Source organism: Hemicordylus capensis, chromosome 2 (genome assembly GCF_027244095.1).
Source record: "Hemicordylus capensis ecotype Gifberg chromosome 2, rHemCap1.1.pri, whole genome shotgun sequence".
Taxonomy (NCBI): Eukaryota; Metazoa; Chordata; class Lepidosauria; order Squamata; family Cordylidae; genus Hemicordylus; species Hemicordylus capensis.
In genome coordinates, this window is record NC_069658.1 from 162,939,663 (window position 1) to 162,963,835 (window position 24,173).

The following is a 24,173-nucleotide window of genomic DNA, read 5'->3' on the forward strand; positions in this document are numbered from 1 at the left end:
GTTCGCTGGATTTGGGGAAGTGGGAAGGCAATGGAGTTGGGAAAGGGGGGCAGCTAAAGCAACTGAAGTGGATGCTTCTGTTTGCTGCTGCTCCCAAAAGGGGTGGTGTTTTATTGTGGGCCATCTTATTGATTTATCTATCTATGTCAACCGCTTGGGGAACTTTTGTTGAAAAGCAGTATATAAATATGTGTCATATTCGTATTGTGGGGAGTTGGGAGGAGTTGTGGGGTGGGAGACAAGCAGCAAGACCAGTGGACTGGTTTTTTCTATGGTGTTCAGGCAAGCAAGAGGATTGCTGGATGTGGGGAGGCAGAGAGTTAGCCCAAGCAAAATAAGTGGTCCCTTCTGTTGGCTGCTGCTCAAAAGAGGCTTTGCGGAGGGGGGGGTTGTTGCTGTGGGGAGGTGGGAGGAAATTCAAAGCTGTGTTGAGCTGCAGAAACAACTAATTTCCCACACATCGCTTTGTAGGATTGTGGCCGAAATCTTTAGCAATTCATCTTGTATGAAAAACAAAGAGGATTGTGGTGCCTAAAGGGTACACTATCGATGTATTAAGGCATGATGGAGAGACACACCTCTACAGGCCACTAAGCGCTCCCCCCTCCCTCCCCCCGTCTCTTTCTCACTCTCTCTCATATTCACATGCACACACCTGAACCGCTTCTCAAAAAACACCACAAGAAAAGAGTCCACATCCCATACAAAAATGAAGCCTGGCAGTGCAGGTTATATGAAATTCTGTTGCACAAGTAGCCCTGGCCTGAATACAACTGGCCATTGTATCCACAGAACAGATATTCCGCTCTGGCCTGTGGGCTTCTCAGGGGCATCTGGTGGGCTACTGTGTGAAACAGGATGCTGGACTCGATGGGCCTCCTTGGGCCTGATCCAGCAGGGCTGTTCTTCTGCTATTTTGATGTCGGAATATAATCCTCATTGCAGTGGTGTACTGGGGAAATAGAACCATGGTGGAAATTTGTCGTTTGAAAGACAAATGGCCAGATGGATTCTTACACAGACCGAACATTTGTGAAAAGGAGAGCAATGAAACGTTCATATGATTAAGAATGAAACTCAGCATCAGTGTTCATGACATTTGATTTGACATGTCTTTTCTTAGACTTCTAAATTGATATCCCGCTCTTCCTCCAAGGGGCAGTGTATATGCTTACCTTATTTATCCTCACAACAAGCCTGTGAGGCGGGTTAGGCTGAGAGAAAAGTCATGGACTTTTCAGTCTTGTCCGGGACAAGTCAGTGCTGGCCAGTGAGTTAAGAGTTGTTGTTGTTCTTCATGACTTAAGATCTCGTTTGGAGCTAGAGATGATGATGAATGGCAGCAGGGAAGTGAGAGAGCTGTGTCTGGATCCCTGTCCCTATTTTAATTGTAGTGTTTGGTTGATAGGTGCAATACAAGGGCTGAAATTGCCTCTGCAATGGCAGCAGTTCCAAAACCAAAGAGGAGGAAGATAGAGCAGGACCACAGGCCATTTCAACACAAGTGGCCAGAAGAATACCTGTTCTTGGAATACAGTGGCAAATACCTATGCCTGGTGTGTCAAGAACAGGTTGCAGTACCCAAAGGATTCAATAGCCAGAGGCATTCTGACAGCAGACCTCAGAAAACCTTTGGCTCTTTAGGTGCCACTGAGAGATGTGCCAGAGTGCAGCAACTGAAAAGGAAATGTTGAGCTCAACAGAACATATTCCCAAGAGCTATGGCTATGAATGAAGCATGGCAAGAGGAAGCTTCAAGATTGCCCAGTTGACAGCACATCTAGGTTGGCCATTTAGAGATGCTGAATATGCAAAACTGTATTGAATGAGAGCTGCTGAGGTACTGTTTCCAGAAAAGAAAAGAGTGCTGCAGGAGAGACGCTTGTCCAGAATGACTATCCAACACTGTGAGGCAGAGATATCCAGGAGCCTCAGTGGGCAGCTCAAAGAAGGTTGCTCACACTTTGAATATGACTCTGTTGCAGTGGGTGAGAGCAGTGCTATCAAGGATAGAGCACAGCGACTAGCGTTCATTCATGGAGTGAACCCAAACTTTGAAATCACACAGGAGCTCCCAGCAGCTGCCTGGCTTCCCTCTGGACTCTCTTGTTTGGGCAACAGCAGGGCTCTCCTTCCCATGCTTGGAGAGGAGGAGACTCAGTGGAAGTGAAGGAGGGAGGAAGCTACTGACGGAATAGTGCAGCAGTCAACCACAAGGGCCTTTCTTGTATCCCTAATCTAAATCCACCTTCCAAGCCTTTTGCCCACTCCCCCTTTTGAGGACAGGGAATTGCCGGTACTCTTAAAGAGGCATCCTAGTTGGATTCCCCTTGACAAGTGTACGGCTGAGCTGGCCCAGCTCGCTCGAGCCTGAGGAGTACCGGGATAACTGGTTCCATGCACATTCCTAGTCGCCACTAGATGAGCCAGTGGCAACTGCAGCGGAACCTCTCCCAATGACTTTAGTGGGCAGTGGGGCTCATGGCGAAGAAGATGTTCTCTTAGAGACTAACCTGTTCAGAGCTTTAGAGGTGATAGCCAGCACCTTGTATTTTGCCCTGGAACTTATAAGTAGCCAGTGTAGTTCTATCAATGCTGGAATCATATGGTCACTCCGAGAGGACCCAGAGACCCACCTGGCAACCCGTACCGACTGCAGTATCTGGACGACATACAAAGGTAGCTCCACATAGAGTGCATTGCAGTAGTCAAATCTGGAGGTTACCAGCAAATGTAAGCACCGAGATATATGTAGCAGCATATGGACCACCATTCTGAGGCCATTGATCTCGCGTTATGAAAGCGTCTCTTCCCATTTCTTTTCCTTCAGAGAGGCAGAGAAAGGAAGAATAGATGCTTTCAGCCAGCAAGCTCTGATTGAAATGACTACAAAGAGCTTGCTCATGCTCTTCGGAGCTCAAGGCCACGCCCCCTTGGCATGTGGTGTCAAAGGGGTCGTGGCCTCAAGCTCCAAAGAGCCAGAGCAAGGAGCTTGAGGCCCCTCCCCTTGGCATGTGACTTCTAAAGGGGCGTGGCCTCAAGTTCCGAGGCCCTGAGCCAGCTCTTCAGAGTCATTGGAGGGCTTCCTTTCAGGCAGCAAACACTGACCAGTGCTGGGGAGGGGGCATCCTAGTAAGCTGGGCGGGGTTGCTTGTTCCCATTTGCAAGCACTGCGACTGCCTGCCCTGCTGTCTCGTCTTATGTTCTTGCTGCAAGTCCTGACCCACCCCAGAGTCCAGAGTCAGTCCATTGCCTGTGCCCCGCTTGCTCTCCAGTCGTCTCCAAGAAATTCCATCTGACTGGTGCTTTCTCAGGCTGATGCCTCCCCCCTGCCCCCGCCAACGAGGTTTCTTTCTTTTGTAAAATGTAGACAATAAAAGAAATGTAAGAGAACTGCAACAAACTAGTTTTTCAGGAGAGGCTGAAAGGGTGAAATGAACAGTGAGTTTGTGCCTAGAGAGGTCCAGAAATGTGAAGGCTCTCCAGGTTCCATCCTGTCCCGCCTCCTTCTTGTTAAAAAAACAACCACTTGTGTTTGCATTTTCCAACCTGTGAGCAGTTGTGGCTTGCAGTTTGCAAGGCAGAAGGTTTTTCAATGGAAATCCTGCAAGAAGAGGGTGAGTTCAAGGAAGAGAAAGGAAGCCTTGACTGTATAGAAGAAGGGAAAACCCGTTGCTGGTGGGGAAAAGGCAGGAACAGGGCTGCAGATCCAGTGCTCAGCTGCAAAGGAGGAGAGAGTGCCTTCCTTTTAGTTGTATGTGGAGGAAGGGGATTTTGGTAGGTGCAGCTTTTAAACTGAGAAAGCTGAGTTACACTTTCAGTTTTATGAATTCAAAATTCTCTACATCCAACACATTGTACTAAATAGCCATTTAGCTCTAAAAATACAAGATGTTTGCAATTGATGTCAATATTTGCTTCCCTCAAACTGCCAAAAATTTATATTCAGTGAAACAGAATTAAAATTAACTAATTTCCTTTGCTGAATTAGATATTATTCTGAACTTCATATGATTTTAAAAAAATTGAAATGTAAATAGTCATTCAGTTAAAAAAAGCCAGCTTTACATTTCTATTAATGTAATTTCATTTCAAAGGAGCAGGTTAAAATTAACCTAGATTCAAATTTTGTGTGTTCAATATTAATCCAAGCAAATGGATCTAGATTTAGATTTTGAAACATAAATAACACACCTAGCTTGCTTCCACTAAGAGTAAAATTCAGTAGAAAGTTATCCATAAACATAGGAGATATTCCAGTAGAACATCACCCTATTCTGGTCATAGGGAAAAGAACTGGGTGTGTGGGGCTCTGCTTCTTAAACACTGTACTTTGCTTATCCTTTAATTAAATAGATGTATATCATAAAGTGAAATGACTTTTAGAGACAGGAATTTCCTTGCAAATATGATCGTTCCTTGCATATAGAACAACATATAGAAGACCTTGCTGTTGCCCAGGGTCTCTGATGCACTTCCTGCTTTATTTTATCCAGCTTTACGCTGACATTGTCTGTGTTTCTTGGTAAATGGAACATCATTTTATTTTATTTATTTAACATATTTTATACAACCCCAAACTTATGTGTCTGGGAGGTTTACAAGATAAAAACAAAATTTTATTTCTTTAAGATATTTTTATACTGCCAAATTCTTTTGCCAAATTCTTGTCCATTGCCTATCACCCAGAACTAGTTCATGTGAAGCAAAATTTCCTGTGGGGATGTCATTTTTGTAAGAAACTGTGCGGAATAGATACATATGTATTGATCACTACACATGGGTTTCTGCACAACACCTGCACAGAAGAAACTTCCATGTAGAAAATGTGTCTCTTGTAAATTGACCCTATATTTTCCATCCGTGACTGAGATGTCTGAGAGTTAGGCTATCTGAGAGTCAATAATAGAAGAACAGCACACTGCTTGTGACAGGAAGGGGCAAATTACAATGATTTCTTAGTCTGGCCAGGGCTGGTTTTGGCCCTGGCAGAACTTGGCTGTCTGCTCCTGTTGCAAATGCCTCTGTCTAGTGTGGCAAACTAGTGTATCCTCCTCCCTCCTGGTGCCAAAGTAAGCACTAGTGTGGTGAATGCACATATACCCCATCATGAGCCAACTGTCATCACAAGACAAAGGCTGTCAGGAGTCTGGGCAGGTGATCCTTTAGGACAAAGTCATGGTTTTTAAAAAGCATGAGATGAGACAGAAAATGACCCTGGAATCCTCACATAACTCCTGACGGTTGTTCTAAGTCTTTAATAAAAATGGCTCATGTTTTCAGGTTTTGATCAGCAACCATGTCTAGATGGTACAGTGTTCCTTTTAACAGGGATTTCCAGATGTTGTTGACTACAAGTCCCATCATCCCTGCTTGGACAGGGGCGCAATTTCAGTGCTTGCCCTAGGTGCTATTTTCCCTCGATACGCCTCTGTCTGCCTGGACAAGATTGGTTGAATTTCCAAGGTGCTTCAGCAAAATTCTATTCTAAAAGTAAGCAGAGGATTTGATATGTAATATAGAATACTTCAGATTGTGCTTCAATAGGGGCTGACATACCATCCAGAGATCTGTAGGTCCGAGGGAGGGGCACACACACTGCTTCCAAGGCCCTCTGCCAGAGGCGTATCTAGGGAAAAGAGCGCCTAGGGCAAGCACTGAAATTGCGCCCCCTGTCCAAACATCTGACACCCATCTTTCAGATAACTTTACCATAATATCAGCTGAAAAATATAAGTCAAGTTCGTTAATCTTTGAATCTTTCAAAAACTATTTAGCAGTGGACGTAGCCAGACCCAAAAATGCTCGAAAACTACAAATGTCAGTATGCTGGGGCTCATGAAATACCCAAATACTATGTGGAGTTGTACTTAGAAAACTAAACGGAAGTGCCTTCTAATTCTCTACTATGCATTGTAGCATCACTATGACATAAGTTTGAAAAATAAATGGAGAATTTGACTTGTGCATAAGAAAAAGAACACTTCATAAGAAGAAGCATAAGAAAAAGAACTTGTGTCCACAGCACAACAATTAAACCAAGGTTGGTGCAGGGAATTGTCCAAGATGTGTTCTCCAGTTGACTGTATCTTGGAAATGTGGTTTTTACAACTTTTACAAGCCTTCCAGAGAGTTTCAAAAATCAAAATCTATCACAGAGAGGTAGTAAGAAGCAGCTTTTGAAAGGGAATCTCTTCCCCTGCAGATTCGTTTAGCCCCTTCCTTACTGATCTTCAAATCTCTATTGAAGACTTTTCTTGTTCGCCAGGCTTTTGCCCTGTAGTTGAACTATTTGCTTTTGGTTGGTTACTTTCATTTTTAATTCAGAATGTCATGTTTAATGTTGTCTTGCTTGCATGTTTTTGTGCACCACCCGGAGTCTTTGGAGTGGGCAGTATATCAAATGTTTCTAATACATACATACATACATAAGAAAGACAGAAATCTTCCCCTCTCTTTCAGATGTACCCTGATGAGACCTCTCTCGAGGCTCGAATTCAAGGAAAAAGCCATGTCTCAGCTGCATCAAGTGATGAATATCAAGTGTATGTGAATTAGCCTTTAATATTGCTTGCTGTTGGGGCCGTGGGGGGGGGGGCACATTCTTTTAATTTGGTCGGCCAGTTGGATGATCTCCAAAAAGGAATCCATAGGCTCTGTGGATCTTTTTGGATCTTTTGAGTCTTGGTGGTTTTTGATATCATTGATCATGGTATCCTCCTGGAGCGCCTGAAGCGGGTTGGGAGTGGGAGGCACCACTTGGCAGTGGCTCTGTTCCTACCTCTCTTGTAGGTTCCAGATGGTGTTGCTTGGAGATTGTTGCTCTTCAAAAGAAAAGCTATTGTTGGGGGTTCCGCAGGACTCCATTCAATCTCCAATGCTCTTTAACATCTACATGAAAGTGCGGGGAGAGATCATGGGGGATTTGGTGCAGGGTGTTATCCATATGCTGCTGATAACCAAATCTATTTCTCCATGTCAACTTCATTAGGAAATAGCCTATCTTCCCTAAATGCTTACTTGGAGTCAGTAATGGGCTGGATGAGGAAAAACAAACTGAGGTTGAATACAAGGAAGATGACTGGAAGATAGGAAGTGGCTTAGATCTGTCTGTTCTGGAAGGGGTTACACTCCCCCAGAAAGAGTAGGTATGTAGTCTGGGAGTACTTCTGGACACAAACCTCTCCCTGGTCTCTCAGGCTAAGGAAGTGAGCAGGATGGCTTTCTATCAGGTGCAGCTGATATGCCAGCAACATCCATATCTGGAAATCAATGACCTTAAAACAGTGGTGCATATGCTGGTAATATCCAGACTTGACTACTGCACGGTATGTTGGGCTGTCTTTGGACGTATTCCAAGAATTGCAGTTGGTACATAATGCAGAAGCCAGCTTGGTCTCTGGTGTTACCCAAAGAGATCATATTACACCCATTCTAAAAGAATGACACTGGCTGCCCATCAGTTTCCAGGATAAAGAGAAGTTGCTGGTTATTACCTATAAAGCCCTGAATGGCTTCGGCCCAATGTATTAACAAGCAAGCCATCTTCTTCATGAACCCCGCCGCCTCTGAAGATCATCTGGGAGGTCTGGTTTTAGTGGCTACTGGCTCAGTTTGTGGCGACCTGAAATTGGGACTTTTCAAGGGTTGCCCTGGGACTTTGGAATGCGTGTCCTAACTAAATTGTTTTTTCTGACTTTCTTTCTCTTCTCAGAGTTTTCCAGCCAATTAAAAATGAAGACCTTTCTAAGCCAATGCACACACTGGAGCAGCTCTTCACTCCAACCCTGATATCTCAACTGCCTTCAATCAAAAAAAATCTCAGTCATCGACTCTGATTCCAAAAAAGGTGTTTTCTACCTAAGCCTGAACAGGGACTTCCAGTCCAAGACATGGATGATTATGAACTCAACAGAGCCTCCAGAGACTGCTCCACTCCCCAAAAAGGGAGACCAGAGAAGCCACACCAACATCACCCTTCAATCCTGAACATGAGGTAGATCATGATCTGCTTCACTTGGAAGGAGATACCATCAACCCTAGCTGCTCTCCTCAACACTGACCTCCTCCAGACTGAAGAGCCTCTCCTATACGATACTGACGATACAGAAGAGAGTCTACATGATACCAATACTCTCCGGGTGTCAGAGAATCTCCTTGCTGTCGGTACTCTCCAAAACACTCATCGGATTGGGTATATTGTGACTGAGAAAGTTGACATTGAGATGACTCTACATCTGATCATGCCTGATCATTACGCTTACTTCTTCGACAACAGATATGGCATTGATCATAGGAAAAACTATCTCCAGCCTTGCTCCTGGGCTTCACATCAACACCAATCTCTGGGGAGATTGGACCATCCAGACTCTTGGTCCCGATCACACTCTCCTCAACACTGCAGTACTTGGTCTCAGTCAAGAGAGAAGAGAACTCAACCATGTAAGCAGCCGGATGTTGACTCTCTACCACCGGATTCCTTGACTGAAGAATCTGCCTCAGAGGAAGATGCAGAAACATCCCTGAACATTGCATCAGGTTCCACACCTTCAGATCTAATGGGAGATCCAAAGCCTCTGTCTCCATCAGATTACCTGAAGCTCTTCACTGACCAAGTGGTCCATATGGCTAACTCTTTAGGTATCCAGATGAACAAACCTCCTAAATCTTCTCCTGATCCCATTTTGGGGCCAATTGATGCGGACACTTGGCACTCTAACTTCCTACCACTGAACTCTGCTTGAATGGACATTGTCAAAGCTTGCTGGGGGAAACCTGCATCGTTGCCACCTACTTCTAGGAAGCTGGAAGGTTTTTACAAGGTTCAAGCTAGGGACAGTCAGTTCCTTCTGCACCATCCTACTCCTAACTCCATGACAGTTGAAACTGCTCAGTTCCAATCCAAGAACAGAATCCTTTTGGCACTGACAGTATGATTCAGTCAATATCTGTTGTGGTAGCTCTGCACCAGCACACGTGGATGTGTTCAACTAGCTTGGCACCTGAAACAAGAACAAGAATAGAGTCGTGGGCATGCTGGAAGAGTCCGAGGAGGAGTTGGAAGTGGAGACAGAGCTGAGAGCAGAGGAGGGTGGGCAAGGACCAGAAGTTGCAAAGGAGAGTGGGTCCGACGCACAAGGAGTCAAAGATTGGGGGCAACAGGTTTGTGTGAAGCTGCTGTGCAATGAGCCCTGCCCATTGGTTGTGGGCCTTTCATTAGATTAGCAGCACCATGGGATGGACCCCAGGGAACACAGGTTTCTTCCATGTTTTAAATGTCATGTTTAAAAGGGGCAGGAGTTAAGTTGTATGTTCCGTCTGGTAGGTGGGCTCAGCAGCAACTGGAGCTACATCATCATCATCATCATCATCATCCAATATCCAGTAATCCAATTCATGATGGTCTTGTCTATATGCATTTGAGTATAAAAATGTCCATAAAGTATATTGGCAAATGAATCCAATCTATACCTGGGGCTAACTTAGAAATAGCTGGCTATTTCCAGTGGAGAGATAAAATTACCAGCAAGTACTGAGGTCCTATCTGAAACATCAGGTTTTTCTGAGTTGTGAATTCTCATTCTATCATAGCAAATGAGATTTTTTTCAATTAAAAACAATTCTCATGACCCCACTTTCACTTTTTCACACTTTCCTTTACTATGAATAATATGAGGAAGTAATCAATTTAGCACACTTCACCTTATGAAGACAAACCTCATAAAAATAAATTCACCAAAATTCACCCCTCTGCCCAATCACTCTTAAATTGGACATGGGTGGTAGCCTCCACCCATTAGGCGCTATCTACCAGAACACCCCACTCCTTTGGGGCAGATCCACTTCCTGCCCCCTATCTGCCCCAAAGACACCCAAACTTCAAATATTCCCAAAAAATCAGCCCTCTGCCCAATACCCCTGAAATTGGGGTGGTAGCCTCTACCCATTGGGCACTACCATCCCACGCAACTCTTTTGTGGCAGGTCCACTTTCTGCCCCCAAAACTGCCCAAAAGTAACTAAAATTTCAAAAATTCTCAAAAAATCACCCCTTTGTCCAAACCACCTGAAATTGGGGTGGTCGCCTCCATCCATTAGGCACTACCACCCCACCCCACTATTCTGCCCCAGGCCCCACTTTCTGCCCCAATATGCCCCAATCTGCCCCAAAGACATGAAAATTTCAGAAATTTACCAAAAATCAGCCCTTTGCTGAATCCCTCTGATATTGGGGTGGTTGCCTGCACCCATTAGGCTCTACCACTCCACTCTACTCCTTTTGCACAGATCCCATGCTATGCCCCGAAACTGCCCCAAAGTCACTAAAATTTTTTTAAAATCAACAAAAATCAACCATGAACCGAATCACCCGAATTTTTCAGGTCCGAAATTTGGGTGATTCGGCTCGTGCCCGAAAAATATCGGGGGACATCGGGGGTGATTTGGTTCGGCCCCGAATCACCCAAAATTGTTCGTTATGGGCACAGATCGTACTGTGCCCAAAAATTTTTGCACATCCCTACAAAGTGGTTGTTTGTACATGATATATCTACAAAGATTTACAAGCAATGATTTGGAAACCCACAAGGTTATGAAGTATATGCAGGTAGAACTGTAACTCGGGGGTGGGGGATTTCAAGGCACATCAGGTAACTGCGGGGGTTACATCCGACGACCATTTCCACAATTTGTCCTATTGCTGTTTAGAAGAGATACTCTTGTCTTTTTGCACATAACCATACAAACTTTTCCAGAAGAGATTTACTGTCTCATCTGCGTGAACCTCTTGGTTGCGCCTTCCCTCCCTATTCCTATGCAGGAACATTGCATAAATGACATACAGGTTTACTAACCTGATTATGAGGAGGGGAACATTCCAATTCCCTAGTATGAGGGCACCCGTTGTGTCCCGTTTCCTTGAAGGTTTCTTTCTGGGACCTCGAAAAGAGGTTCTGTCGCTCAAACCCGGTGTTAGTTCTTCCCAAGTCTGTTTTTCCAAATCAGGCCACTCTAACAGCTTGCTTACTCCCTGCCACACTCTTTTGGCTACCACACACTCTTTTAAGACATGTGAGTGGGTTTCCCTGAAAGTTTTACTTAGCTCACTAGCTTTCTGTTTGCAAGTAATTTGAGGGCACTCTTGCTGGTCCTCTGGGAGCCATGGCTTAACCGCATTAAGTGGTAGTACTTGATGGTATACGCGCCACCTTGTTTCCCATCAATGGAAAGGGACTTTTTTCTCCTTGAAGAGAGCGATAGGGTGATCGGGTTGCAACAAGTACTGTGAAGTGCGGTGTTTATAGCATTTACCTTCTAAATCAAGTTTTAAGAAACCCACTTCTAGAATCTCTCCATAAATTGTTTTCCTCAGCTGCTTAACTGAGGAGGATCCTTTAAATAGATGTGGTTCAACCTTCCATTTCTTAAGTGTGAATAACAAATCTCTCAAGTAGTCTGGGTGTTCTCTTTTTCATACTTGTGTGATATTACCATTGAAAGATCCTTTCACCCACCATGCTATGCCCCATGCTGACTTGCGCCAACGCAGAGCGAAAAGCGAGACCCAGGTTTTTTGCAGGAGGTTGGACATATCATGGACATTCACGAAAATCCAGTTTCCAAAATTGTAGGACATGAATTCAGTTATAAAATAGGGTTGCAGGGCAGGTAGGGCTAGGCCTTCCCGCTCAACCTCCTTAAATGCTAGCGCACGGGCCAAAGGGAAGGACGCTGTGTGCCATACTAGACGGAAGATCTGGCTTTCAACTCTCCGAAGGAGATCGAGCGGGGGAGGATAGACTACCGCCAGGTTATGCACCAGGGGTATCAGGTACGTCCGGATGTAAACCGCTTTCTGGTATATGGCAAGGCTCCATTTTTTCCACATGGTGATTTTAAGCATTACTTTTTCTTCCCAATCGGTCCAATTCCCCCCCCCGACTTTTCCCTTAATCCCATATTCAATCCCCAAAATGTTTACTGTATCTGCCCACTTCAGTTTGGACTCTGGGGCCCCTTCGTCTTTACATTCAGAAATAGGTAGGCACGAGAGTTGCTGACGTCCGGGGTCCATTTTAACAAATACACTTTTGTCAGCATTTGATTCTGAGCCCGAGATCTTGCCATATTCCCAGAAGAGGTCCAGTATTACAGAGATTTCATTTTCATTCGATAACAGTAATGTAAGATCATCGGCATGAGCTACAAATTTTACCCTAAACTCAGAGTACGGTTCTGAGTGGACAGGTGGTTCGGCTATCCCCTCACTCTCCCTCCTCCTCCCTCCCGGGAAGATCTCGCAGGGCAAAGGGATAGATAGGGCTGAGAGAGATTCCTGCCTGCAACCTTGGAGAAGCCACTGCCAGGCTGTGTAGACAATACTGAGCTTGATGGAGCTATGCTCTGACTAGATGGCAGCTTCCTATGTTCCTAAGAATCATGGTCAGTGAGGTAATCTCTTTCATTGAACCAACTTCTGTTGGTGAGAGCATACCCAAGCTTTTCAGCTTTTCAGAATTTTTCATGTGGACATGGTTTGCTCCGTGCTTTCCTTTGAGCTTAACATTGAGCCTTGACTTGATGGTCCCTTCGATTTCAATGAGACTGAAGGGCAACTAACCTGCTTTGGAATGGAGCAGTAGTACATTGTTCAGTGTGAAAGGCTGTCAAGTGCCCATTGCTTTATGCTGGCTGGTCAGCATTTCAGACTCGTGTAGGGATGATGATACACACTGGCCACATTCACATGTAAGACAAAACCAACGGTTGTCGAACACGTGGTTAATTTTTCTGACTCTGAATCACCTCGTAGACGTACACCCCACCTTGTTTCGGCTGGCTCCGGTTTCGGGGCAGGGTGCCCCCTCTCTCCTCCTGTGCCAAAGCACCCCTGCTGGATGGAACAAAGGTGTGGAACTGCCAGCAGCGTTGCCAGGGATGCCACGCTGCTGGATTGGTAAGAGGAGGGGGCGAGGACCTACCCATAGTGGTGCTGGGTGTGGGACATGCGCTAGAAGTAATGTAGGTGTGCCAGCACCCTCCCCTGGTTATCGAGCCTCCTCTGCTTTGCTTCACTAACCCACTCAACCAGGGCTGATGGCATTGCCCTTCATAGTTGGGTCAACACAGGCAGGCCAAAGTATGGTCTCCTGCGTCACTCAGTTTGTTGCATAGCTTCTCCACCCACCCAGTCCTCAGCCAACCTGCCAGGGCTTTGGCATCCCTAATGGTCAGGGAGGTCTGGAGTTCTCTCATCACCTTCTCCAGGAGAAGTGTGGTGGGCAGAGCCTGGCTAAGAGGCATTGCCTCAGTACACTCTTTGTGGCAAACAGGGAGGGCTCGAGTGCCAAGACTGGCCCAGATATGAGCTACCACTCCAAGTTGGAGAGGACACACACACACACACACACACACCACGATTCTTTGCCATGTTGTAGATGACCACCTGTTGCTTTAGCAGGTGCTGGAGCAAGAGAAGGGTGGAGATCCACCAGTTCTGAACATCCCCAGGGGTGAGGTGTCAAGGGAGGCCAAGCTCACTCTGCTGCTCACAGAGCATGCGCCTGCCCTTCTCACTCCAGTGGAAATAGGTTGCAATCTTGCAGCACTTCTCCACAAGCGCAGCCGTGGAAGCAGAAGGACCACTGGGCTTGCTTCCCTTTTCCTTGGACGCCTTGGCCTCCTTGAGGCCCAGGGCATCTGATACCACCAAGTGCAGAGTGTGGGCCATACAGTGTATGGACACCCACTGCAGCTGGGAGACTGCCTTGGAGCCACTGTGAGTGACCATGAAGACCCGCCCAAGGTTTGGCTTCCCAGTTAGCCATTCCTCAGTGTGTTGACTGATGATGGTCACCAGCTTATCAGCCCTGTGTGTCATACCCATTGCCTGCACATGCAGCACGGCCCACCTGGGCCATACTGTAGGCGAGCGGCTGGCCACAGCAGCAGCACCAGATGTCCCCAGTGAGCAGTGAGGAACAGGAAAGCAGTCTGCATTCCACTGAGGCTAGTCAAGGTCAGTTGTAAAATGCACACTGGGGCTGGGCCCTGTTGCCTCCAGCAACCCCGACACGAGCTCCCTGCATGCTCGGTATAGGGACAGGACTGAAGATGGTTCTTGAGGGGATCTGATCATCTGGGGCGAGTAGCTAGTGTGAGCTGGCATTCTCCACAATCCTCAATGGTCTGGGTGATGGACCTGGGTCTGGATGACCAGGTAGCTTGCCCGATCATGACTGTGCCCACTGCTTGGCAGGCAATGTCCCCTGCTTCTCAGCAACTGGGGCACAGCCCTTGGCAGAGCTCATCAAAGGCACACAGATAGGTTGCTAGCACTGTCAGTAGCAGAAAGGACACCAGGGTGATGCCACAAGATGTGTCGCCCTGTCGTGGACGTCCCCAGATGCTTGACCACCTCCCCACTGCTGACTTGTGCCTTGTAGTGGACACAAGAAGCACGGTTTGGGGCACTTGGAGAGATGTCAAAGTCCTTCCACACAATGCTGGCAGCAGTCATCTTGAAGCCCTCCGTGATGGCGGTTTTACTGGGTCTGCCGGCTGCCCAGAAAACTTCTTGGAGAACGTTCTATGGTTGCAAAACTTGATGTAAATCTTCTTTATCATCACAGCCCAATGAAAATAGTTGAAGGCCTCTCTGCTTGTCTTTAGAATATCAGATTTGATCCTGGAAATGGGAAAGGAATGGTGAGATGCTAATGATCTATGAGGACTTACCCTCTTTATCTTCTTGAACCTGCATCTTGAAGATCTTGATTAGAAACTATGTTATCAGTAAAAATAAGATAGGGGGCTGTTGGGATTGGGGGCCGCGCAGCCCCTGGGAGTTCCAGGATGACCCACACAAGCGCGTGGGGCATCCTGGAGAGACCCCCGGGGCCGGGAGGTTTCTTTCAGCCGCCTGGCGGGGGTCTCCTCATGTGTTGCCGTGGCGCAGAGCCGTGCCGTGGCAACACACAATCCAATAGATGGGCTTAGCGGAGCACTTGCTCCACTAGCCTAGTCTAAGGGGAGGCCTCCGTCAGCGGGTTACCCGCTTTGAGGACACTGGGCTCGCCTGGTGGTTCTCATGCTCACCAAAAGTTGGGCTAGGCTCCCTTAGCCCACTTTTTGGCAATTGTAAGAATCGCCTCATTTTCTTAGAAGTAGAGGGTTAATCACTGGAGGTTGTGTGTTAGGTTCCTACACACCAAAAAAGACTAATAATGGAGGGGGGGCGTAAATAAGAGAAATTAAGTACTCTACCTTGCTCTCCAGGTCTCCTGCAATGCCCACCCAAACCCCCCATTTCCACACACAAAATGGCTCTGCCCTGTAAAATAGTGGCCGGAAATGCCATCGGAAGTAATTTCTGGGTCATTTCTGGCCCCTCAAAACAACAAATTGGTGAATTTTAGTCTATTTTTGTCCTGCGGTTAAAGAAACCTTGTCTCTAAGACCCGTTCACAGATATGTGGGTACAGGGTTGTTGAAACCGCGGATCATGAGGACCATCTGGGAACTCTTTTGTTTCAGTCCTATGTGAAACTGTGCTGAGTTCTTCGGTCTTATCATTGTGAGGTATTCTGCAGCTGCAGTTCACAAAATGAGAGTGTAAAAGATTTTGAAGTTATTGGGGGGGTACTGAAACTAGTGGTTGACTTTCTTTTGCTATCCATGCCCCAAGTACTTCCTCAGTACTTCCTCAGCAGGGACACAAGCTACTTTGTGTTGGTGTTTGGGGTGAAAATCAGGGATTGGGTGGTTGAGCACCTTCCTTTAGGTTTAGGAGATCCCCAGCTTTATTCCTCACCTACAGTCAACCCCACAGAGGTCTGCAGACCTTATCTCAACCAATTTCTAGCTGGATTGTTCAGACTATGAAGTTAGGTTTGAGGATTTGTTCTGAGCCATTGCTTACAACGCAGAATTCTGCTAACCAGCAGAACTGACATTTTTAAATGGGACGCTTGCATCATGGATGAAGATTGGACCTGCTGTTGCCACAGGTCTTTAGGTGTTAACATGAGCCAAGGTTGGTTTGCAAGTTTGATTGCAAGTTCAAACAATTATTGGGGTTAGAAGTTACCTATTCTGGAAGGACGGGGGAAATTCCCCTTCAGATTCAAATGCCTGCCTCAGATTCAAATGATTGAAGTGAGCATTAGGCGCTCCCAGGGCCCATATTTCTGAAGGAAATATGAACTGCAGCAACACCTCTAGATGAAAAGCATCTTTTGGTTGTGACAACTCTGCTTTGACTGAACTCCCATATTTTGTTTGCATCTTGATGACAGTTTGAAGCAGCAGACAATCTGAATGGAATCTGTTAAATCTTTCAGACGCACAGATAATCCAGGTACTTGCTTAATTTTTATTCAATGCACAGCTTTTATTTTTATAGACAAAATCCACATACTTTTCTCCAGCAAACATTGATTGAGAAAAATCTCTCTCTCTCTCTCTCTCTCTCTCTCTCTGGATAGGTATGTTGCTTTTAATTGTAATGGAATGTACAAACTAACAACATTTCTTAACTGACATTTTCTTCAACCTATAAAAGAATGGATTTATTGTATAAGTTGAAATTAGGTCATATGGTACATCACAAGTGCTGTTTTCCTGTTTTTCTTGCTTTTAAAATTTTATTGGTTTTTGCAATATCTTAACTATTGACTTCCCGCTCACCAGTCTGTGCGATTCATTCACTATACAAGTCAACCATTGCTATATTAATTCAAAACAGCATATATCCTACACATTACAAACTCGATTTTACTCTACCCGACCTGCTATTATTACTAAATTGCAAACCCTGCTGAAAAATCGATATTAGAGAAATAGTTCTTTAAGTATAGTAAGAATGGTTTCCAATCTTCTTTCAAACATGCCAGGTTTTCATCCCTTATCAGTACTGTAAGTTTTGCCATCTCAGCATATTCCAAAATTTTTATCAGCCAATCTTCTTTGGAGGGCATTTCATTGTTCTTCCATTTCTGCCCATATACTATTCTAGCCGCCATGGTTGCATACATAAAAATTGTTAAATTTCTTCTGGAAAACTCTCCTTGCATTATTCCCAGCAGGAAGGATTTTGGTTTCTTAGGAAATGTCATTTAAAATTTTTTCTTCAGCTCATTATATATCATATCCCAGAAAGCCTTTGCCTTCCCGCAAGACCACCACATATGAAAAAAAGTTCCTTCACAGTGTCCACATTTCCAGCATTTGTTTGGAACATTTTTATACATTAATGCTAATTTTTGGGGTGTCAAATACCACCTGTACATCATCTTATAATCATTTTCTTTTAAAGTATAACATGCGGCAAACTTTAAATCCATTTCCCATCGTTTTCCCCAAGCTGCCATATCTATATTATGACCCACATCTTGAGCCCATTTTATCATAGTCGTTTTAACCACTTCATCTCTTGTCTCCTCCAGAAGCAGCAGCTTGTACATCTTAGAAACTAATTTTTCAGCATTTTCACACAGCTCCTTCTCAAATCTCGACATTTGATCCTCAAATCCAACTTTAAGATCCTTCTTATCGATTTCATTGAACTGATGGTACTGAAACCAGTTACTAACCAGGTTTTTTTGCTTACAGCCCTTTTCTTGGAAACATAACAAATCCCTATAGGTACCCCATTCAGGTTGCATATTGATCTCTTTACATGCTAAAGCTTCAATTGGAGATAGCCATCATGGAGTTTTAAATTCCAACCATTTTTAATATTTTACCCACACTCTCATTAGACTCCTTCTCACATAGTGATTAAGACAATCTTTATGCTCTTTACTTTTATCATACCACAGATATGAATGCCATCCAAACCTTCTCTCAAATCCTTTGATTGAGAAAATCTCATTCATCTCATTCATATACCAGTCATTTGGAACACGGTCTTCAACACTGACATGGATAACATGGAATAAATAGTTAGTAGCTCAAGTTTCTCTTCTTTGGAGTAAAGACTTGGCAAACTTCTCCAAATACATGCTAGTTATACTTTCGTTTATGCTCATGTTCCACGACATCTGTGCTTTGCTTCCTGTTTTTAAAAAGAGAAAAAACTCATTTTCTCAAAGAAAATGTTTAATTTTTCCTTCTTTATTTCTCATACTGATAGCCTGCTCTTCCTCTAAGGACTTCAGTGCAGAATACAGGGTTATTCAACTTTATCCTCACAACAATGCTGCAAGAAAAATTAGACTGAGAGGAAGAGAAATTGACCAGGGTGCTTTCCAGATGACACACTACAAGAGTGTCACTACTGTCTGTTAAGTGTGCTTCCGTACTGCCTGTGTTTCAACACTGCAAACCCTGTGCTGTCAGAAAGGTGCCATTCACATTTCCCATGACTTCTTTAGGATTTTATCCTTCTGTTTTAGTCCTACAACATTGCATGTGCATCACAAATAAATAGCTGTATTTTCCCGTTGTAGGAGGGTTGCGCAAGCTATTTTCATTTTTAAAATGATCCTGAAGCCGAAGCATTTTACTGCGGAACAGAGTGTCATCTGTCAAGCTCCCAGGGCATTTTCCAGATCACCTGCTGAACAGCGGTAGTTGACTTTAGGGATGTGCACAAAACCGGTTCATCCAGTTCAGTTCGGATCCGAACCGGGTCCGAACCAGGAGGGGGTGGTTCGGTTTTGGTTTTGTCCGAACCACCCCCTGGTTCGGTTCTGATCCGAACCGGTTCAGATCTGAACCGAACTGGTTCAGATCTCACAAAGTAGCTAGGATGGTAGCTGGCGCCCAGGGGTACCTGTCACCCAAACCCCAAAGCAATCGGACACTCGTACGATTTTTTATGAATTTTTGAATTATATTTTTATTTCTTTCTCATAGGATATAATGGGATTCGAACCAGGCCATTATTCCTTATTGTGTAGCACCCATGGGTGCCAACAACCATGCAAACACTGAAGCAATCAGACACCCCTATGATTTTTTATGAATATTTTAAATATTTTTAATTATTTTTCTCATAGACTATAATGGGACCCGAACCAGTCCATATCCCCTATTGTGGAGCACCTAGGGGCACAAAAGCAGGGTGGGTGGTAGACAGATAGGGGTGCCTACCACCCAAAAAATCCCAAGGCAATTGGACACTCCTCTGATTATTGGTGAATTGTTAAAGTATTTTTGAATTCCTCATAGAGAATAATTAGGATTGCAGCAAATGTATAGATTCACATCAGGGGGAAAGGGGTGTCGTAGAGTGGAGTGTGGTGGGTGGTAGTTCCTAGGGTGGGCAAGGAAGATACCTGAATTATTTGAAAGGAATTGGGGAGAAGGGTGATTTTTGGTAAATTGTTGAAGTTTACGCGTCTTTAAGGTTTTTCCTCATAATAAGTTATAATGGAGCTTTCAGCAGCCCCATAAGTGTACTTGGGGTGTGCTGGGGTGGCCCAGAGCGAGCGGTGGTGTAGTGCACATAGGGTGCCGACCACCCCTATGGGTTTCTAACCCATGGGGTACGGGGTTCTCTTGTTTCTGAGGTATTGAGTGTGGATTCTATGATAACATATTAGAGTGGATTCATGGTGTCTCATTTAAAATCTCATTTGCTATCATAGAATCCACACGCAACAGCGGTAGTTGACTTCAGCTTGGCAAAATCGTTTTGAAATCGTAAATAGCGGTTGTTGCACAAAACCAACACCAGGGGAGCAGTCTTTTCTAGCTTGCATGAAACGTTTGCATTGGGAAAATACAGCTTTCTATTTACAAGGTGGTAGCGCTGTATTGCAAAGAGAAAACCTGAAAGAAGGCATTGGAAATCTGGATGGCACCTTGCTGACAGTGCAGTGACTGCGATGCAGAAACCCAGGCAGTGCGGAAGGAGAATTAATGGACATGGAGTGACCCTGTTGTAGCGTCCAGTCTGGAAAGCATCCGGGAGGCTTTTTAGACAGCAGGCCTTACCACGAGGCTTTACTGCAAGTTGGGGGCATAACGGATATGCCGATGTAAGAAGAGGATTTTTTCACCCTGGACATAAACCGGGCTAGGTTCCAATATGGAGGAAAACCCCTGAATGGTATGTGAAGTGCTCTCTGAAATTTTTCAGGCACTTTGGGTTAATTGGGCCGATATGTGGCCGCACACTAACCCTCCCAAAGTGAAGATGCTCCCTGAAAAAGCTCTTGCTGAAGGTGACTCAGCAAGCAACTTGATAGAGCAGCAACTTAAACCAGGTCGATTTGATCCAGGTTAATCACTCTTTCCACTATACCTGACACCAACCCGATGGCATACATTCCATTAATATATATTTTAGGGGCATAATTGGATTGTCTGTGGATCATTGCTTCATTTTCTGAATCTAGCTAACTCCGTTTGTGCTGTTTGTAAATATAGGGCAATGCCAGGAGTATTTCCTGCATTCCCAAGAGTAGAATGCAGTCGTTCAGGAATGTCGGCCCAGTAATGCAATGAAATGAAGATGCAGAGACAGTCACAAGCTTTGCAGGCTCCCACGCATAGCTGGCTCAAAATTCACCAAATACTTTAAAATTGCTTCCCTTGTAAACACAAAACAATCTTATGTAGATTTAACTAAGTCTTTATTCAGAAACAACTCCATTTTCTCCTTCTCCTTTCCCTCCTTTTTGTTCCTGTCCCCCCCCCAATACTCCCGCAGGATCGCCACTTGGACAAACGTCTAATTAACAAAACATAACCATGACTAGATAGAATCCAAAAGATAGTGAGCGTTCTTATTCCACTAGATTCTAAACATCAAGTATTGGGCCATTAGGATTAACTGGGAAGAAAACAAGAGGTACAGGTTAGTTTTCTTTTGTTTGTGACAGCTAGGAGTTTAGGAGCTCAATGCTGGAAACAAAAAGCAACTCCAATTATTAAATAATGGGAAAAATAATAGCTAGGGTATTCTTAACTTCTTGAAATTTACCTCTTATGTAGAAGGGTGGATAAGAAGGAATAACAATAATCTCAATGTGTTGAATAGATTTCTGAATTATAGATAGAAAGAAAGGATGACATATTAAGTGGGGTAGTCATATAATTCTGGTAGTAGAATATTGAGACCTAGATTGTTTCAATTGTGTAATGTTTTCTATTCTTTTCTATTTCACAATAATGTAACACATGAAATTAATCAAGCTGACATACGCAGCAAGGAATCACCAGTGCTGTTGGGAATTCCCTCTGGAAGGAGAAACCCTTATTCATGACAGCAGAGTGCACAGAGGCACAACACAGCGGAATTTGCTTAGGCATGCGTGTATGCTGAGAGTAAAATAACTTGGAGCCAGTTCATAGTTTCAAACCAATATCAGGAGTATTGATTAGAGAACTCCATTCTAGATAGGAAAGTGAAGAGATAGGATCTCTATCTATCTAGCTGGATGCAGATGGATTCTGCATCTCTGCACACATGGTGCAGGGAGAGAGGAGTTTGCATGTTGCAAGGGAGAAGGAAGGGAGAGAGGAAGTGACAAGGCAGGCAGGTAGGAAGTGTCCCTGAGAGTAGCAATCTCAGTTTCAAAGGGATAGAGCAGTAGAGAACGGATGACCAATGTCTTGACCCTCTAGTCCTCTGACTCACTAGTCTGTCCTCCACTGTCTTTGAGGCAAGAGACAGCGCAAAGCCCTTCACTTCCAACAAGTGCAGCGAGAGGTAACATCACTTCTCAGCTAACTATCAGTGCAGTTGGGAAGTGGTAGTTGGATCAGGGGCGGAGCCACCATTGAGCGAACGGATTCGAAGAACCCGGACCACCACCAATCAGGGGCCACACCTAGTGTCTTAGCCACACACCCTGAGTGACATCAGACGTGGCCCTGTTTGCGAGCTAGGGAAGGGGAGGGTGTCAAATGAGCCAAGTGCCTTCTTTTCTCCCTTCAAGTAGGAGGTCACGGCTCACAAAGGGTTAACTTCCACTCCTTGCTCCTGATAGACAGGAAATCTCAGGTGATTTTCAAGTAGCTCAAGTCCGTCCCCCTTCTCCCAGCATGCTCAGGTGTGATTTCCCAGTTCCAACTGTTGCATCTCATGATTGGGCTGCAGAACTCCACAGTGTTGTGGAACTAGAGATTAGCACTCAAAGGGAGTAGGATAGAGGACGGAAGCCCTGAGATATTCTAAAACATAGGTATCATTAGGATTTTCCCCCAATTTTTTTTTTAAAAAACAACCAGTTTTAATCTCTTTTAAGAGACTGGTATAATCAAGTGTATATCAATCAACATGGCTGGTGTACATTCAATGGTCAAATGGATGAAATTGATATTTGTCAAGTTTTGAAGGGGAAAGCAAACATTGTGATGCTACAAGTAGCACACATCAAAAATATGTAGAAAGACTTCCGAGAAAACAAAAAGCTAGAACAAATATCGATGGGTTTTCTGCCATTTCCACGGATATACACGATCCTAGTCTGTATTCCAGGCAAACAGATATATTATTTTGAGAAGCAGAATAATTCAATCAAAGGTAGCCTAAAACATTAGGTATGCTTAAGATTGTTTTCAATCAAAGTCCTCCCCCCCCAATTATTTATAAATATTTTCATATTTTAATTTTATTTTAAATATTGTATTTTACAGTCTGCAGACAGATATGTATTTCTGAAATAAATATCTGAGTCAGGGAAAATTATGGTGGGAGCACTTTATGCCTAAACACGGAACTAACAATCCCGTTAAAAGACAGAGCTGGTTCAGATGAACCTCAGTCCAGCAGCACCCCTTCTACATGTGATAAGACTGGAGCCTTGTGACGAAGCCTTGTCACGAAAGTACCCATCTCTAGGTCATTCAAGGATATGCAGACATGTCAGGTGTAAATGGTGATCATCTGAATGTTTAAACAGGGTTTTGCAGCGTGTGTGGAGGGGTGATATGGAAGAGTACGTGCTTTAGAATCCAAGGGAAAGTGTGGTATGCAAGGACAAGGCAGTCAAGTGGAATCAGGAATATTGAATGAACGAGAGATGATTCGCTTATCCCATGCACAGCATTTGCACCCTAGGATTTTATTGTCCCAGAGTGCAGAGGGGCAGTTAGGATGAGGGATGCGCATGGAACCGTGGCGGGGCAGTTCAAAGGCGGCAGGGGTGCCGCTTTAAGAGTGGGGGAGGGTGCCCTTACCCTTCCTGCCACTTCCCTCCGCCGGCATCCTTTGTTTAGAAAGCTAATCGAGGCGGCAGCATACCTCCCTGCCACCCCGTTGGCCGGATATGGCTGGAAGTCCCTGACCCTCCTGCACACGTGGGCGTGTGTGCATGCTGGTGCGCGCAGGCACATCAGGGATGTCCGGCCAACGGGGGCAATGGGGTGGCAGGGAGATGCGCTGCTGCCCCAATGAGCTTTCTAAGCAAACTACCCCGGCAGGAGGAAGTGGTGGGAGCGGTAAGTGTACCCTTCCCCACTCTTAAAGCGGCACCCCTGCAGCCTTTGAACCTGTGAATCTAAGCATTTCATATTGATCTCTCTGTATTGATCCTAGGGTATGTTGTTAATGGAGAACTGAGCTCTTGCTACACCATTTGGATGGTAGCTGAAGAGAGTCCCCTCCATCTTGTATTCCTGAACGTATGTCAGTGGGAAAGAACCTGCTTAGTATGCTTTGGTTCTCATACTAAGCAGACCTTGCAACCTGCAACATAATATGCATTCTCTATGCCTTGCTTTGTTCTGGCCTGCTGGTCAGGAGAGGTGATGATGCTGGTATCTGAACTGCCTCCTAGAGGCTGCATAAGCACTCCTTTAACAATGGTAGTATTGTAAGCCTGATGGCCTAATATGGAGTTGTACTGCCGGACTACCTGGCTGGCTTGTTGTGAATGATGATGTATTCAGATGTCTCAAGCTTTGGACAGACACCATCTTGGGTCCGTCTTGTCTTTGGGAGCTATCCCCTAGATAATCAGTTTCCTTCAAGACTGCCTGGAGCTGGCCGACCACCACCTTCTCAATCACCTTGCCCAATCAAGGGAGATTGGCCTGTAACTATCTATCACTAAGGGGTTCAGGGAAGGCTTCTTAAGTGGTCTAACCATTGCCTCCTTCAGACAAGGAGGCACCCTACCCTCCTTCAGTGATGCATTTATATTAACTAGGTCACCTCCAACAATCTCCCTGCTAGATAGAAGCAGCCAAGTTGGGCAAGGATCCAGAGAACAGGTGGTA

General features: G+C 44.9%; 1 protein-coding gene across 3 annotated transcripts in view; it reads left to right on the forward strand.

Moving 5' to 3' along the window:
• Nucleotides 1-24,173, forward strand: part of LOC128345446 (dynamin-2-like) — a 283,195-nt gene that overhangs the window by 92,087 nt on the left and 166,935 nt on the right. The window contains exons 13-15 of one of the 3 annotated variants that reach the window (XR_008316475.1): nucleotides 6,463-6,545; nucleotides 6,992-7,148; nucleotides 7,715-7,935. The exons of the other annotated variants lie outside the window; for them this stretch is intronic. The gene's annotated coding sequence lies outside the window, so the exon portion shown is untranslated. Of the gene's footprint in view, nucleotides 1-6,462; nucleotides 6,546-6,991; nucleotides 7,149-7,714; nucleotides 7,936-24,173 lie in introns of those variants that run through there. 3 annotated transcript variants of the gene reach the window in all.